Here is an 18,739-nt window from a genome sequence, read left to right on the forward strand (position 1 = left end):
TGAAAAATTAGGAGTCATACTTCTATTTGGCAGAATTATTTTTAAATTGATCTTTAATAAAGAGCAGCTATTATTATTTAACACTATTGGCTCCACAACACATGCAGTTCTGTAAGAGAATCAGGCAGTTGTCAAAAAGCATTGATTGGCATCTAAAACAACTTATAAAATAATTCAAGGATCCCAGTACTTTGAGAGGCCGAGGCATTGAGGATTGCTTTAGCCCAGGAGTTCAAGACCAGCCTGGGCCACATGGTGAAAACCCACGCATTCAAAAAAATACAAAACAAATTAGCCAGGCATGGTGGTGAATGCCTGCGATTCCACCAGGTGAGAGGTGGAGGCAGGTGGACCACCTGAGCCCAGGAGTTTGAGGCTGCAGGGAGCTGTGATCATGCCATTGCATTCCAGCCTGAGCAATAGAGTAAGACAAAGAAGGAAGGAAGGAAAGAAAAAGAAAGAAAGAAAGAGAGAAAGAGAGAAGGAAGGAAGGAAGGAAGGAAGGAAGGAAGGAAGGAAGGAAGGAAGATAATTCAAGGTATGTATTTTAGTTTCCCAAAACTATGAAAAGGGCACATAATTTTCTTTAGAATAATTCACATTATATTCTTTTTTTTGCCCCATTTACCTCCCTGTATTTACTTCAGTATCTCTCTTTTCCAAAATAATATAGGAAATCTCTTCCATTAGTCTTAAATCTCTATTTCATTGTTCTTCTCTTCTTCCCACCTTCCTCTTGATTCTGGACCTCAAACACAGTTCTGCCAAACCTGACTGGTAATAATAACAAAACCTTCCATTTGAAGCAGTGTTTCTTGGCCTTATTTCATTATTTCTCCCCTAAAAAAAATTTTAGTTGTTTTTTTCCCTTAATTGTCTCTGCCATGAAATTTTAATACCAGTTAACGCTATGTATCTGTTTTTACATTGTGACCCCTTGAAGGGTCACAAACCATTGTAGTAAAATGCTCCCCCTCCCCCACCATCCAACCTGAATAAACACTTTTTGCCTCCTTGGGGAGATTATCACCTTTGTTAAGAATGCAGTTGAAAGCAGTTTCTTAACCTCAGCACTATTCACATTTTGGGTCAGACAATTTTCAGCCAGAGAGTGCTATCTTGTGAAATTTGGCATATTTTACAGAATGCCTGGTCCCTATCCAATAGATGCCAGTAGCAGCTCCCAGTTTTGACAAAAAAAACTGTACCAGAAATCTCCCCAGATATCACCAGATGTACCCGAGAGGATACAATCACCCTTGGGTAGAACCACTAATGTAGATGGAAAGAAAGGTGAATGAATGTGCAAATCACCAAGAGTAAAGAGAAAAAACTGAACATTTATATAATAAAAATTTGTATTTTATCCTCTTTTAGTATTAAGTGCAATATGCAATATAATTTGCTGAGAACAGAAAAATACAAATTTCTAACAAGACCCAGAATTTTCTTTAGGAGGATTTTCATAGAAGAGACAGAAATCACTTTACTTCAAGAAAGTGAGATCTTACAATGGCAACAGAAAGTATTACGAATTAATGGATTCAAAATACATCTTAAAACTTCAGAGCCACCATTTGGCTGAGAGTTTAGTGGAGCTATGTCTAATTTTTCTCACTCCTGAGCCTCCATTAAAACTATGATGAAATGGCTGGGCACAGTGACTCATGCCTGTAATCTCAGCACTTTGGGAGGCCAAGGAGGGTGAATCATTTGAGGCCAGGAGTTCAAGACCAGGTTGGACAATATGGTGAAACTCTCTCTCTACTAAAAATACAAAAATTAGCTGGGTGTGGTGGCACATGCCCGTAGTCCCAGCTACTTAGGAGGCTGAGGCAAGAGAATTGCTTGAACCCAGGAGGTGGAGGTTTCAGTGAGCCGAGATTACGCCATTCTACTCTAGTCTGGGCGACGGGGCAAGACCCTGTCTCAAAAACAAACAAACAAACAAGCAAATAAACAAACAAAAACTACGATGAAAGGATTTTTTTTTTTTTTTTTTAAGAAATAACCTCACAATGGAGGAGAAAAACATGAGAATTTCCGTTTAGCTCAGGAATTAAACTTTATCTCTGGAAAGGGGGAGTAGAGAGGACAGAACTACAAGGCAAAATATGTGAAAGGAGTTTGAAAAGCAGCTAGATCTCTAGATCTCTTTCTCTATCTCCTGTTCCTTAAGGGCTAATCCTCTCACTCTCTATCAAGAGATTGAAGGTTTATTCTCAAGAAAGGTTAAAACAGAAGCTACCTTAACTGCAGTACAGAAAGCCCAGCTGAGGACAAGGGTACTGTTCAAACAAAAACGGGAGGATGAGGCCGGGCACAGTGGCTCACGCCTGAAATCCTAGCACTTTGGCAGGCCAAGGCTGGCGGATTGCCTGAGCTCAGGAGTTCAAGACCAGCCTGGGCAACATGGTGAAACCCCATCTCTACTAAAATACAAAAAAAAGTCAGGCACAGCAGCGTGGGTCTGTCGTCCCAGTTACTCGGGAGGCTGAGGCACAAGGATTGCTTGAACCTTGGAGGCAGAGCTAGCAGTGAGCCGAGATCGTGCCACTGCACTCCAGCTGGGTGACAGAACAAGACTCTGTCTCAAAAAAAAAAAAAAAAGGAAGGATAAGTATTCATAAACCTGCCAAGTGATGAATGTTGACATACCACCACCACCATCACCACCAGATGTTCCAACAGATTTTGGAAGCGAAAAAGACTTAAAGACTCTGAACAATTACTCAGTTAAGTAATACTATCTGTGAATCTCAAAGTTAAGACTCACCTATGAACTCAGAGCCACCATACAGCTTTTTAATCTCCATTCTCAATCAAAAGCAGTCCACCAGGGCTTACGAGACATCTGAGAAATGCAGAGAGAAGAGAGAAAGCAAGAGAAACAACTTGAAAGACAAATCAGGAAATAGAATATTTCACTCCAGTCTGGGCAATAGAGTGAGACCCAGTCTCAAAAAAATATAAATAAATAAATAAATAAATAAATAAATAAGAAAGGCTGGATGCAAGAAACAAGAGATCTGATTCAGAAGTGAGAAGGGAATTTCCAAATGAGTGGTGATGGGATATCCCAGATCTATAGCTGTGTACCAGATACATAGGACACCCAATGACAATCAGAGGAGCCAAAAGGGCTTCAGGCTAGAGGTCTCCAAGATGAGGGCAATGTATGATCTCATGAATCTGAACACATTTGACAACCGGTAGACTCTTGGCTTAAATTTGGCCAAGTGCAGTGGCTCAATCTGTAATCCTAGCACTTTGAGAGGTTGCAGCAGGAGGATTGCTTAAGCCCAGGAGTTCAAAACCAGCCTGGGCAACATAGTGAGATCCTGTTTCTTTCTATCTATCTATCTATCTATCTATCTATCTATCTAATAAACAAATAAAAATAAAAATAAAATAAAAAAGAATCTGTAAATTGATAAGGACATACAAAACCAAGTAAACAAACAAATGACGAGACTATTATTAACTCAGTGGAGGAAGTTATGAGCAACATTTAAATTGTCTTAACAATGCAGATAGTGATCTAACAAGATATTTTTATTGAAGCAAAATATCATACAACTAAATAGGGAGGTGAGGAAACAGGAAGAGTGCAAATATGAGGCTTGGGATGAGGAAGGCCACCAGGTGATTAAAAAAACAGCTAAATTCTTGTCTGAAAGTCAGGAAATAATGCCTAAAAACAAAATAATAGGAAGGAGCAATATAAAAATATAAAAATGTAATTTAGAGATGTGAGGTCAATAGACAAAGAATCAGCTATTGTAAGAACTGAAAATTATTTATTCTGGAATCAAGAAAATGGAGATCAGGGACAGAAGTAGACTAGTGTTTAAACAGCTTTATATAAGTATAAATTTTCAAACAATTTGCATGTACAAAAGGAAAAATATATTTTTATCTGCCCTTTATGAACCAAGGAAAAAATGCTTTTTAAAAAATAAATGTTGTGTATATTTAAGGTATACAACATAATGTTATAGGATGCATAGAGATAGTAAAATGGCTGCTATAGTAGAGCAAATTAACGTATCCATTATCTTACATACTTACCTTTGTTCTTGTTTTTGGGGCAAGAGCATCTAAAATCTACTTATTTAACAAGAATTCCAACACCTGGGGAGGCTGAGACGGGGGATCACCTGAGGTCAGGAGTTTGAGACCATCCTGGCCGACATGGTGAAACCTCGTCTCTACTAAAACTACAAAAATTGGCTGGGAGTGGTGGCAGGCACCTGTAATCCCAGCTACTCAGGAGGCTGAGGCAGGAGAATTGCTTGAACCTGGGAGGCAGAGGCTACACTGAGCTGAGATCGCACCACTGCACTCCAGCCTGGGCGACAAGAACGAGACTCCATCTCAAAAAAAAAAAAAAAAAAAGAATCCCAATGGAGTACAATTTTATTAGCTATAGACCCCATGTTGTACATGAGATCTCTAGTTTTTCTCATTATACATACCTGCTAGTAGTTTGTATCTTCTGACCTACATCTACCCATTTCTTCCCCTCCTCTGCCTCCTGCACCAACCTTGTAACAATTGTTTAATTTTTTATCTCTGTATAAATGACTTTCTTTTTAGATTGCACATACGAGATTACGCAATGTATTTTTCTTTTTATTTCTGGCTTATTTCACTTAGCATAATGTCCTCCAGGTTGATCCACGTTGTGAAAATAGCAGAGTATCCTTATTTACTTTATTTTGTTACTTTATTTTATTTTTTTGACAGAGTCTCACTCTGTAACCCAGGTTGGAACGTAGTGGCCTGAATTCAGCTCACTGCAACCTCAGTCCCCCAGGTTCAAACAATCCTCCCACCTCCGCCTGGGACTATATAGGCACGCAACCCCATGCCCAACTAATTTTTGTGTGTGTGTGTGTGTGTGTGTGTGTGTGTTTTGTAGAGACGGTTTTGCCATATTGCCCAACCTGGTCTCCAGCTCCTGAGCTCAAGCCATCCGCTTACCTTGGTCTCCTAATGTGCTGGAATTACAGGCATGAGCCACTATGCCCAGCAAGAGTCTCCTTTTTTAAAGATGAATAATATTCCATAAATATACCATAGTTTCTTTACCCATTCATCAACAGACACTTCAGTTGTTTCTGTATCTTGGCTATTATGAATAATGCTGCAATGAATGTAGGAGTACAGGTATCTTCACAAGGTGGTGATTTCTTTTCCTTTAGGTATATGCCCAGAAGGATTGCTGGGTCATATAGTAGTTTTATTTTTAATTTCTTTAGAAACCTCCATACTGCTTTCCATAATGGTTGTACCAGTCTACATTTCTACCAGCATTGTCCAAGGGCTTCCTTTTCTCCACAGCCTCATCAACATTTATCTTCTGAATTTTGATAACAGCCATACTAACAGGTATGTGATGGTATCTCATAGTGGTTTTGATTTATTGTTCTCAGATAATTAATGATATTTAGCACCTTTTCATGTATCTTTTGTCCATTTTATGCTTTCTTTATAGAAATGTCTATTCAGGTAAAAAGGAAAAATTGTATTTAAAAATAATAAAGGAGGGAAGAAAGAAATAGCAGATGTTCCTATCAAGTACAATAATAGTCAGGGATTATATGAGCCATTTAAAATCCCAAACCCAATTTTTAAGTATATTTTAAATATTTCAAGTTGCCAACTACTCTTTTATTGTTTATTTTAGTTCTTTTTTGTGTTTTTTTTGCTTGTTTGGTGTTTTAGAGACAAGGTCTCACTATACTGGTGGCTACTCACAAGTGCAACAGTAGTACACTGCAACCTTGAATTCCTGGCCTCAAACAATCTTCCTGCCTCAATCTCCCAAGTAGCTGGGACTACATACATGCACCACCACACTTTTTCAAAAAATATTAAAACACATTTGCTTCAATTCAGGAAAGTATCCAGGGTAGGGAGTGATATTATTCAATAATTAAATGATACATGGAGATATATGTTAGCTAAATGGAAAGCATCATAGTGCAAACTGGAACTGTTTACAGTTAAACTTAGACACAAGGAATTCTTGGACGTTGATGGTAGTGATTGATGATATGATTTTTTAATGTTCCTGAATCCCCGCTCTCAAAAACAGACAGGGCAATTATATAGCAAAACCAAAAACCCACAGACAAAATTTAATACAAAACATTGTGACAAAGTTTCCCACAAACTCTAGAATAAGAGGGTAGGTACAAAAAAATAATAGCCTCTGTGAGGGAGAAAGAAAATAACCAAAATAGTCAATAGGTATTCATTTGAAAATGTGATGTGTCCATACGTGACCAGCAGCTAAAACTTGGAATTTTGCCCAATCTGATAGCAAGTGGGTGCAAGAGGTCCATATAGAGTCCTGAAGAGCAGGCTACCTCAATGAACTCTCAATACGGGGCAGCCAGGGCTTCATTCTAGGACAGGGACCGAAAAATCAAAACTAAACAGAATATGAAGGAAAGGGAAGATCAAAATAAAAGTAGGGTCAGAGAGTTGAGTTGGGAAATCTCAGAAATCAAGCTGCCATACTTTTGAACACATACACACAACAGAAGCAAGAGCTCTGTGAAGTTGGAAAAGCCACCTCAGAGCTGGGGGCAGTGACTCATGCCTGTAATCTCAACACATTGGAAGGTCAAGGCAGGAGGACTGCTGTGATTGCACCACTGCATTCCAGCTTGGGTGACACAACGAGATTCTGTCTCTAAAAGAAAAAGAAAAGCCATCTGAACCAAGTCTCCTGAAATTCTAGAAAAATAAATTTTGCATAAAAAGGGACAACAGGAAAGGATTGTATTAACTTCCTAGGGCTTCTGTGAGATGGCACTACAAACTTGATGACTGACAGTTCAGAAGACCAGAAATCCCAAAATCAAAATGTCAGCAGGGCTGGTTCCTTCTTATAGGCTCTGAGACAGAAAAACCATCTAATGCCTTTCTCCTAGCTTTAGGTGGTTGTGGGAAATCCTTATTGTTCCTCGCTTAGTAGTAGACACATCACTCCAATCTCTGCCTCCATCTTTGCATTGCTTTCTGCTCTTTATGTTTTTCTCTTTGTCTTCTCCTCTTCTTATAAAGATATCAATCACTGGATTTAGAATCTACCCTAAACCCAGGATAATTTCATATTGAGGTCTTTAACTAATTACAACCTAGTTAAATCTCCAAATTTAGAAACTTATTTAGAATCTTATTTCCAAGGTTCTGGATAGACATGAATTTGGGGGAGACACCATTCAACCCACTACAGCAATCAAGGTGAAATTCCCTGAAAAACTAACCAAAAGAATAAGAAGAAGCAGCAGAAGAATATGTCTGCAGAAAATGAAAGCAGCTAAAAAAAATATGCCCACGAAATATATCAAAACTATAACTTCCTATTTAAAAACAACCTAAAGACATTAAGAAAATAATATGACTTGAAATAACAAAATTCTTAGTTAAATTAGAAAAATCAGAAATGACAGAATTTTTTAAAAATTAGAAATTTAAAAATATTTTCAGAAATAATTGTTGCTGGCTGTAAACCCTTAAAAATATTTTTGGAAATAAAGGCTAAACTAAAACAGCACAAAAACAAGAGAATATAACAAATAATACCTTAAAATAAACAGAAGTTTAAAAAGGAGTGAAATATTAAAAATTAAAAATAAATGAAGGAAAATAGACTTAAGAAAAGGGGACAAACACTGAAGATAGAGGAAAAAAATCTGACATATCAGTCAACAGGAGTCTCTAGAAAAGAAAACCAAAGCGAGAGAAGGAAAAAAAATGGTAATTACAAAAAAAACTGTCCAGTGGGAGAAAAAACTGAATTTAAAGAGTGTATTTTATATCCAAGAATGTCTATCTAGATTAGAATAATCAATACTAAGACATATTCTAGTGAAATTACTGGACTTGTAAAACCTTTGGGTATCTGGGCAAAAGTAACAAGTAACTTACAAGGGAACAAAAATTAGACTCAACAGACTTCTCAGCAGATTTTAATGCTGGAAGAAAGTAGAATAAGTATTTAAGATATTCACAGAACCAGGTGTGGTGGCTCACATCTGTAATTCCAGGACTTTGGGAAGCCAAGGAAAGAAGGTCACTTGAGGCCTGGAGTTTGAGACCAGCCTGGGAAGCATAGCGACCCCATCTCTTAAAAATAAAAATAAAAATAAAAATAGGCAGAGTGCAGTGGCTCATGCCTGTAATCCCAGCACTTTGGGAGGCCAAGGCAGGTCAAGAGATCGAAACCATCTTGGCCAAAATGGTGAAACTCCATCTCTACTAAGAATACAAAAATTAGCTGGGTGTGGTGGCATGCACCTGTAGTCCCAGCTACTCAGGAGGCTGAGGCAGGAGAATCGCTTTGAATTCCTGGCCTCAAACAATCCTCCTGCCTCAGCCTCCCAAGTAGCTGAGACTACATACATGCACCACCACATTTCTTTCAAAAAATATTAAAACACACTTGAACCTAGGAGGCGGAGGTTGCAGTGAGCCAAGATCACGCCATTGCACTCCAGCCTGGGCGACAGAACCAGACTCCATCTCAAAAAAATAAGAATAAAAATATAAAATAAAATAATGTAAAAACAAAATACATTCAGAGAAAGCAAATGTGAGTCAAAAATGTTATACCCTACAAAACTGACTTCTATGTGTGAAAGATACCTACAAGCTGTTACCAGCATGCAAGAAGTAAGAGAATGGTGTTCCCATGAGCTGTTTTTGAAGAATTTATTAGCAAATGAGTTTTAAGCATGACTAAAAGGACATCAATACTCTAATGAATAAAAAGGAGAAAATACAATTAATAATGGCTTATATGTCCTAATAATGTAGATATATTTTTAAATATATTTTTACATATATATTTTTAAAAACACGGTGCAGGTAGGTGAATGGAAAAGAAAATGCAAAAATAATTGAATTATGTCAATAATCATTGAGGTAATAGGGATTAAAACAATTCTTTGATTTGGATTTCCCTTGATCGCTTTTTGATTAGTGTATTAGTCCATCCTCACACTGCTGTAAAAATACTACCTGAAACTGGGTAACTTATAAAGGAAAAAGGTTTAATTGACTCACAGTTCCACACAGTTGGGGAGGCCTCAGGAAACTTACAATCATGGCGGAAGGAGAAGCAAGTACCTTCTTCACAAGGCGGCAGGAAAGAGAAAAATGATCAAGAGCAGGGAAAACTGCCTTAGAAAACCATCAGATCTCGTGAGAACTCACTAGCACGAGAACACCCATGATCCAATCACCTCCCACTTGGTGTCTCCCTCAAGACTTGGGGATTATGGGGATTACAATTTGAGATGAGATTTGGGTAGGAACACAGAGACAAACAAAACCATATCATTTAGCATAGCAAAAATATAGGGGTTTTTTTTGTTGTTTTTTTTGTTTTTTTGAGACAGGGTCTTGCTCTGTCTGTCACCCAGGCTGAAGTGCAGTGGTGTGACCATGACTCACTGCAGTCTCAGCCTCCCAGGCTCAAGTGATCCTCCCACCTCCAACTCCCAAGTAGCTAGGACTACAGGCACACACCACCCTGTCTGGCTAATTTTTAAATTTTTTGTAGAGAGAGGGTCTTGCTGTGTTGCCTACGCTTGTCTTGAACTCCCGGGCTCAAATAATCCTCCTGCGCTAGCCTCCAAAAAGTTGAAGTTACAGGCATGAGCCTCAGTGCCTGGCCAAAAGTATTTTTAATTCTTTGTGAAAATAAACAGAGTTAGAGTTTATCAGACATGTGTAATGTCACTATTCTTTTTTCATTTTCCTTGAGACAGAGTCTCACTCTGTCACCCAGGCTGGAGTGCACTGGTATGATCATGGCTCGCTGCAGCCTAAACCTCCCAAGCTCAAGTGATCCTTCCACCTTAGCTTCCAAAGTAGCTGGGAGTATAGGCACATGCCACTAGCTAATTTTTATTTTATTTTATTTTTTGTAGAGGTGGTGTTTTGTCATGTTGCCTAGGCTGGTCTCAAACTCCTGGGCTAAAGCAATCTACCTTCCTTGGCCTCCCAAAGTTTTGGGATTAGAGGTGTGAGCCATCACACTTGACCCAAATGCCACTATTCTCCTATACATGAAATTCCCCAAAACATCTTATTTGGTTCCTAAGCAATCTAACATAAAAAGAAGTCTGCATTAAAAATTATGAAATCATTGATTTGACATGAAATTATTCAAAAGAATATTTTTCATTAAAATGTTGGCTTCTAAAATGGCTTAAATTAAGTTTTAGTAAGCATGAAAGATTGTTTTATATCAAAACAGTATCGGTAAAATTTCTGAAAAACGTTTTTATGAAACAGCACTTTGATTTTGTTTGCAATATCGACAGATGCTTAAATTGTTGGCATACTGACCATTTATTTCTTTGTTTTCTTATGGCTGTTAATTTTTTACTAACATGTTATAATAGCCCCTAGTGTATGAAGAAACAAATGAGTTAGAATCTAACTCAACACTGCTGTTTATGCTTCCCTGAGTCAGTTTTGTCTGAGGCAAGCTGACCCGTGAGGACTTTGGTTGATATGTGTGCATTAAGACACGTTCACAGCCTAGTGGGGTTACTCAGAGAAAATGAATCACACAATATTTAAATATTTGGCTCTTTAATTCTTGTTGGGCTTGTTTTCTGTGGAGTCCAAATTTTCCCTCCCACACAGATATTAAACAGGTAGGAGGTAGAGCTTTGCTAAGTGCAGCATTTTATTGACCCAAATATGTAGGTTGCTCTGACTTCCAAAATCAACTATTTCAGCTAAATTTTTATTTCCTCACATCCAAATTTGACATCCATCTACCACTATTTTTCAAACGGCCTCAAGGGACAAACGTGTATTTCTCCAATACTAATCCATTTTAGATCTCTGCTCCCTGCATAAGGGGAAGGCCCCTATAAAGAATGTGTTCTTCACCTGGCCACTTCCTGTTGAAGGATTTAAAAAATTACATGTAGCGATGGTTTTTAGTCTATTACCTCCAATAATTCTTATGGAGTGTGAAAAGTAGTATTCATTAAAGACAGAAATTGTGGGCATGCAATATTCCAGAGACTATTGGAAATCTTTATTAACAATATGCAAGTAGGTATTCTACAGAGAAAGAGGAATCCATTCTAATTGGTTAGGAAATGAAGAAGGGGGATAAATATGCCCAAAGCTATGACAAAACAAATTTCTCATCACAACCTTGTATAATTAAAATATAAGAAATTTAAAAAGTATATAAAAAGAAAACTTGGTAAGAAATTAACTACATATAAATAACTAAGGGACATGTAAAGAACAGAGACACTCACCACCTGTGCAACATGGTGAAACTTTGTCTCTAAAAAAAACAGAAAAATTAGCCAGGTATGGTGGTGTACGCCTGTGGTGCAAGTTACTCGGGAGGCCGAAGCGGGAGGATCACTTGAGCCCAGGAGGTCAAGGCTGAAGTGAGCCTTGATCACGCCACTGCACTCCAGCCTGGGCGACAGAGTAAAACCCCATCTCATAAAAAAAGAACAGAGAGACTCCTTCTTGAGAAAGCTAAGAACTGAAACAGATGATGAATAATGTAAAAAAGAAATGTTTAACGCCAAATGATGCAAAATGAGAAAAAAAAGCCATATTTTTAATTCATTTAAAGAACTATAAAAACAGATCCTTATAGGTTAAATATAACATATTTATAGAAGCAAAGTAAGACTTTAGCTAACAACATAGCAATTAAACTTGATCTCCTCGCCTTAAATGTTACAATTTTCTGTAGTTATAAGCCAAAACAGCTTTCCTATTTTTAGTGTTAGCATTCCATATAAAAACATTTTCTGTGTTTTGGAGAGGAATGTGGACTTGATATTGCAGTCACCTGCAAATTCAAAGTTTTGAGAAACACAAAAAAATATTTCTCTAAGCTAAAGGAAAAGAGATCTCTCTGAGTATCTAGGATATGTTACTCCAAAATTTGTGTCAAATTCTTGGAAAATGAAAGCATGAGAGTGACAGAGTTCTTAATGTTTACTACAAATGTTTCATCTCACCGAGAATGAGATGGTTTATGTAAATTTTGCAATACGCCATCCCTTTTCCAATTTTAGAAACTGTTACAAAATCAGACTTCATTTGAACATAATATCAGCGTTTTAGCATTTTGTATGGGCCAGACTTTAAAGGGAGAGAGTGAGGTTATTGTCTCCTTCATGACACCTTTGAATGGCCACTCCCAAGTAATTCTAGCTTTCAAAAACTGTAGAATTTCCAGCCACAGACAGCAAATGGATTTTGTCCAGTGATGTTATTCACAGCTATAACTGTCTAAAAAACTGACAGCAATAAATATAACTAACATGGCTGTATTTTGCCAGGATCTTAAAAAAAGAAACTGCATAGTTCTTTCAAAGTACACATTAGTGAAGAGAATCAGCACATACCATTTAAAGAATCTCTTATGACAGTCTTTATTTAAATTTTTTTTTCTTATAGACAGGGTCTCAGCATGTTGCCCAGGCAGGTCTTGAACTTCTGGGATCAAGCAATCCTCCCACCTCAGCCTCCCAAAGTACTGGGAGTACAAGTGTGAGCCACTGCACCCGGCTTCATGATGGTCTTATACATTATGAAAAACTTTCACAAAAGTTGAATTTCCTGGTTCAATATTTTTTTGCAAACAATATTTTAAATTGACAAATTAAAATTGTATATATTTATGATGTACGGCATGTTGTCTTTAAATACATACACATTGTGGAATGGCTAATTTGAGCTTATTAACATAAACATTACTTCACATACTTATCTTTTTTATGGTGAGAACACTTTAAATCTATTCTCTTAGCAGCTTTCAAGAATACATTGTTATTAACTGTATTCTGCTGGTTCAAATTAAACGAAAATTTAACTTCTGCGTAAGTGTTTAAAGCAAGTGATATGAAAGGGAGACGCTGGGAAGGGAAGGGAAGTTCCCTTTCAATGATAGGGACAGGGGAAGTACTGGGTAGAAGAGGTTGTGGTCCCCAGCTAGGACTCCACCTCCACAGACCTAGGTGAGAACAGGGATTTCCAGTCCAAATGTTTCATTTCCCAAGACCACCCTGGCCTGCCACACCCCCCATTCTGTGCCTATAAAAAGCCAGACCGTAGCAAGGCAGACACGGAAGCGGCTGAATGTTGAGAAGAGCACGTTGGTGGAGGAACACGCACAGGGGGAACACACAGGTGGCTGGACTTTGAGAGGCACAAAGTCGACAGGCACCGGCAGGCAGGCCACTGACCAGCAGAACAATGTGGGATTTGGCTGGGGCCGCTGAGGGAGATCCCGGCCACCAAGCGGCCCGACTCCAGGGGAAAACCATTTCTCTTCTGGTTCCCCCATCTGCTGAGAGCGACTTCCACTCGATAAAACCTTGTACTCATTCTTCAAGCCCACATGCAATCCAATTCTTATGGTACACCAAGGCAAGAACTTCAGGATACAGAAAGCCCTGTGTCCTTGGGATAAGGCGGGGGTCTGATTGAGCTGACTAACATAAGCCACCTACAGACGGCTAAACTAAAAGAGCAAAACTAAAAGAGCACAATGCAACACACACCCACTGGGGCTTCAGCTGTAAACATTCACCCCCAGACACTGCCGAGGGGTCAGAGCCCTGCAGCCTGCCCATCTGTGCGCTCCCCTAGAGGTTTGAGCAGTGGCCCACTGAAGACACAAGCCACACCCACTTCGCACACCCTGCCAGGGGGCAAGGGAACCTGTCCCGTTTCACAAGGGCATCAAAAAATTCCATAATTTTAAAATACATATTAATTTCAAAATAGACCTTTGTTATTAATGAAATCCTATCTCATTTATATCTCTCTATATGGGCCCCAGCCTCAAATTTCTCCCTATCTTATCCCTATGCCTCATAACTGTCTTATCTTAAAGAAAACTCTGATTCTTTTCCTAAAACATGCTGCAGAAGAGAGATTGTAATAGGGATATTCCATAGTCATGTACATTTAAAAAAAAAAAAAGCATGTTAATATTAACAGGTTTATTTAATGCAGTTTTTCTAAGCCTTGAATCTGTTAATGCGCCCAGTGAATCTCTAAGAAGGAAGTGGAGAATGCAGCATTCCTTACATTTATTTAATCATAAGTCCCAACTTGTGGGATTTGTCTTCTTCTGAATCTAGAAGCAATTTTCAAATTGATATTTCAAAATTAAAAAAAAAAAATTCCAGTCAGAAGTGGCTCTTTTTGATACTTTTGTTCAGCCATTGAAGTCTCACGACAGTTTTACTCCCTCTGTAAATCTTTGAGAGAGATGGTCTCTCTCCACAGTTTTACTCCCTTTGTAAATCCTTGAGAGAGACGGTATCTCTCTCCAGTTTACCTACGTGTTCCCTTATCCTCCTATAGAATTTAACAAAGGCTGTTACCACAGAGTTGACAAAGGTCTCTCCCTCATCTAGACTGTGAGGGTCCCTGAGAGCAGGCCCAGCTTTTATTTATATTTGGACCACCAACAGGAAGTATAGTGCCTGAAAACTTGGGAGGTGCTTATTGAATCATGGCTAAGAACACAGACAAATATATATGGGCAGATTTGATGGTATAAATTCAGTCTGAAATGGATAGAACTATTAGACCATAAGTGACTTTTGGTGTTTTTAAAAATTCAAGCAGGCCAGAGGCGGCGGCTCACAACTGTAATCCCAGAACTTTGGAAGGCCTAGGTGAGAGGATTGCTTGAGCCCAGGAGTTGGAGACCAGTCTGGGCTACATAGCAAAACCCTGTCTCTACATGAAATTTAAAAATTGGCCAGGCACGGTGGCTCATGCTTATAGTCCCAGCTATTCGGGAGACTGAGGCAAGAGGATGTCTTGAGCCTGGGAGGCAGACATTACAGTGAGCCAAGATCCAGCCATTGCACTCCAGCTTGGGCAACAGAGTGAAACCCTGTTGCAAAAAAAATAAATAAATAAATAAATTAAGCCAAACACCAATTAAGATTCTTTCATTGCTAAACTTATCATAAGTACCATCAAAAGCAAATTTAAATTATAGAGAAAATATTGCCAATAAAACTTTAATCCATAAAATATTTGTGGCTTAGTTAATTCTTCAAACACATTTATGGTTTAAGAGTATTAACGTGGCTTGTTATGATCCAGAGAAAGAAATTGCAGTTATCCTTTCTTTAAACTTCTTAGAAAAAGAACACTTTCTAAAATGAGGTTGCCATATATATCCAGGAGCACTGCTTTTCCCTAACTGAAAGGTTACATCATCTGCTGGCCACCCACCCCTAGGTACCTCTGAGAATAGCGTAATAACATACCAGGCTAATGAGAAGATTCTCATTATGCTCTCACAAGTATGAAAACTTATGGTGATAAAAATAACTAGTGCCGTCATGACTTAACCACAAATTTTGTTTGTGTTTTTTTGTACATTAATCATTATTTAATAGACCACAGATGTGTCAAATAGCAATTTTCTAAACACTGACTTAATTTTTTTTAATTGGTGAAGTCAGTTGAAAGTGCCAGTGTGTTGAAAGAAAACTCTGGGTGCTAAAAATGATTTAACTTTCCATACCTAAATTCTGCACAGAACTTGATTTAGGGTCTCATTATCTTGTTCTTAGAAAGGGAATTTTCACATGGTTAATTTAGTGGGTAAAGTTATATAACAATCTTTTCTAAATATGCTATATCTGACCTGACCTAAAACAAAAGTCAAAGAATCAGATGTAAGATGTACTGAATCAAAATTTCCTCAGAAATGATGTCCAAAATACAAAGTTGTTCATTTCTACTGAAATATATTTTTAAGTTTTCAAAGTCAATTGACTAGAGTTGCACAGAAAATAATATTCAGAAAAGTTGAGATTTGGCCAGGCTCAGTGGCTTATGCCTGTAATCCCAGCACTTTGGGAGGCCGAGGCGGGTGGATGACCTGAGGTCAGGAGTTTGAGACCAGCCTGGTTAACATGGTGAAATTCTGTCTCTACTAAAAATACAAAAATGACCCGAGCTTGGTGACGTGTGCCTGTAATCCCAGCTACTCAGGAGGCTGAGGCAGGAGAATCACTTGAGCCCAGGAGGCAGAGGCTGCAGTGAGCAGAGATCGCACCACTGCACTCCAGCCTAGGTGACAGAGGAAGACTCTGTCTCAAAAAAAAAAAAAAAAAAAAAGAAGTTGAAATTTGTCTCAAAGATATTCTTATTAAAACTGTCAGAGTATACCCTAGTGAGAGAGGAAAAAGAAAAAAAATCAGATTGAAAGTTTAGCCAGGGTGTGAGTAAACTCAGGATGTGACATTACATAGTAGTGGAAAGTCATGAGCAAAGACGCATTTTTCTCAACATAGGAAGGAGATAAGTAATTTTAAAAGCAAGGAGCTATTAGGGGAAAAAAGGTTGCCTAGTGTTCGTATGTGTGAGTCTACCAATGTGAAAATCATATCATAGTTCCATTTTTCTTTTCTGTGTCAGTGAATTCATGTATTTGGCAGAATCCATAAATGATTTTCTTGCTTATGGATATTATTTCTATTACAGTGAGTATGAGTCATTATTAAAGATGGCCACAGGGGAAAATGACCAGAGAAGCTACCAAAACATGAAATACTGCCAACGTGTGAAGATGAGGTTGCATACATTTTAAATTCGTTCACTCAATGTCTTTAAATTTCTTATCAAGTCCTAAGAATGATACAATGGACTTTGGGGACTCAGAGGAAAGGGTGGGAGGAGGCAAGGCATAAAAAACTACACATCAGATACAGTGTACACTGCCCGGGTGACGGATGCACCAAAATCTCAGAAATGACACTAAAGAACTTATTTATGTAACCAAACATGACCTGTTCCTGCAGGTGGTGAGAAAACCTATTGAAATTTTAAAAGAACCGGGCGCGGTGGCTCAAGCCTGTAATCCCAGCACTTTGGGAGGCCAAGACGGGCGGATCACGAGGTCAGGAGATCGAGACTATCCTGGGCTAACACGGTGAAACCCCCTGCCTCTACTAAAAAATACAAAAACTATTAGCCGGGGAGGGTGGACTCCGTAGTCCCAGCTACCGAGCTGAGGCAGGAGAATGGCTGAACCCGGGAGGCGGAGCTTGCAGTGAGCAGAGATCACGCCTCACTGCACTCCAGCACTTGGCGACAGAGCCGCAGACTCTGTCTCAAAAAAAAAAAAAAAAAAAAAAAAAAAGAAAGAAAGAAAAGAAAAAGAAATTTTAAAAGCAATGTTAAAAAAATTTTTTTAAAAAGTAAAAATAAAATATCATACCAGAATTAGGACAAAATATCAGACAAAAACTAAAAAGAGCTCACCACCTTAAAAAAAATCTAAAGGATGTATTTCAGAGAGAAATATTCTCAGACAGAAACTATGAGATATAAGAAGGAATCAACAGCAAAAATAGAATAAATGTAAACCACTGACTGAAAGAAAATTTCATGTCAAGTGAAAGTAATTTATTTAAGATGTTTTTTAAGTGATCAGAAAATATCTAACCTAAATAGAATGAATAGAGTGAATTTTTATCCGAATAAGTTATTTCCATTATTGATTCTTTTACTCTAAACACCTTTTAAAAAGTAATAAATATTCCACTGGCATTGCTGTTTTATACCTTCAGCTATCATGAGCATCACTGTCCATTGTCAATTTCTTGTGATCTTCACACTGCTTACTACGGTCGTGATAATGTGGCATGGTAAACTTAAAATACACATACACACACTCATACACACATTTAACAAGACAGTAATAGTCACATTAAAAAAAAAAAATCTGTTGCTACTGAATAATATTTGCTTCCAAAGTGTCACAACAGTTACATAAAGCATTCCCAGAGTCAGAACCTTCAGAAAATAAAGCAAATTATTTTCTTGATGTAAATCCTCCATGTAAATGTCTTTCTGAAAGATGTGGCCTACCTACCTCTGCACAGTGGCAGTATCATAGTCGGTGAGGTTTATCTAATGTGTAATTATTGCTAATTGAAAACTTCCCAATATCTCACCATGATGACTTGAAATGTAGTCAGCATGGGCAATTTTTGAGTGTCTTTATGGAGACTGAACAAAAGAAAATAAATAAATAATGATAATAAAGTATGGCCAAGAGAAAATACATTATATTCAGAGCATATTATGAGAGTCATTTTTCTGGGTACCTTTTTCCTATGAATTAATTTCACCATGCCAACCCTTACCATATGGACTGGGCATGCTGGCTTATACTTGAAATCCCAGCACTTTGAGAGGTAGAGGCAGGTGAATTACTTGAACCCAGCAGTGCAAGACCAGCCTGGGCAACATGATGAAACCCCGTCTTTAGAAAAGACACAAAAAAATTGGCCAGGCATGGTGGTATGTATCTGTAGACCCAGCTACTCCAGAGGCTGAGGTGGGAGGATCACTTGAGCCTGGGAAGTCAAGGCAGCAGTGAGCTGAAATTGCGCCACTGCACTCCAGACTGGGCGACACAATGAAAACCCTGTTCCCCCTTCTCCCGCAATAAAAGCCATGATGAACACAGAGTCCAAAGACATATGTTTTTCTTGATTACTTACAAGTACTAAATGATCTATAAGATATCTTCTGATTCTAAAATTCTATGTTGCAGCTCTTGTTGCATATGTATTCTGTTTTTTAAGCTCTAAATATCAAAAGAATTTGGATTATGTGGCACCTAATAAAATCTGGTATAACAGTGAATCCATCAATTAGCAACATAGCC

General features: G+C 38.2%; 1 non-coding gene across 1 annotated transcript; it reads left to right on the forward strand.

The window, feature by feature from the left end:
• The first annotated feature begins 17,936 nt into the window (after window positions 1-17,936).
• LOC116275646 lies at window positions 17,937-18,075 on the forward strand. Its single transcript, XR_004184737.1, has one exon. It is a non-coding gene; the product is annotated as a U4 spliceosomal RNA (small nuclear RNA).
• The last annotated feature ends 664 nt before the right edge of the window (window positions 18,076-18,739 follow it).

Source organism: Papio anubis, chromosome 6, assembly GCF_008728515.1.
Source record: "Papio anubis isolate 15944 chromosome 6, Panubis1.0, whole genome shotgun sequence".
In the NCBI taxonomy this organism is placed as follows: domain Eukaryota; kingdom Metazoa; phylum Chordata; class Mammalia; order Primates; family Cercopithecidae; genus Papio; species Papio anubis.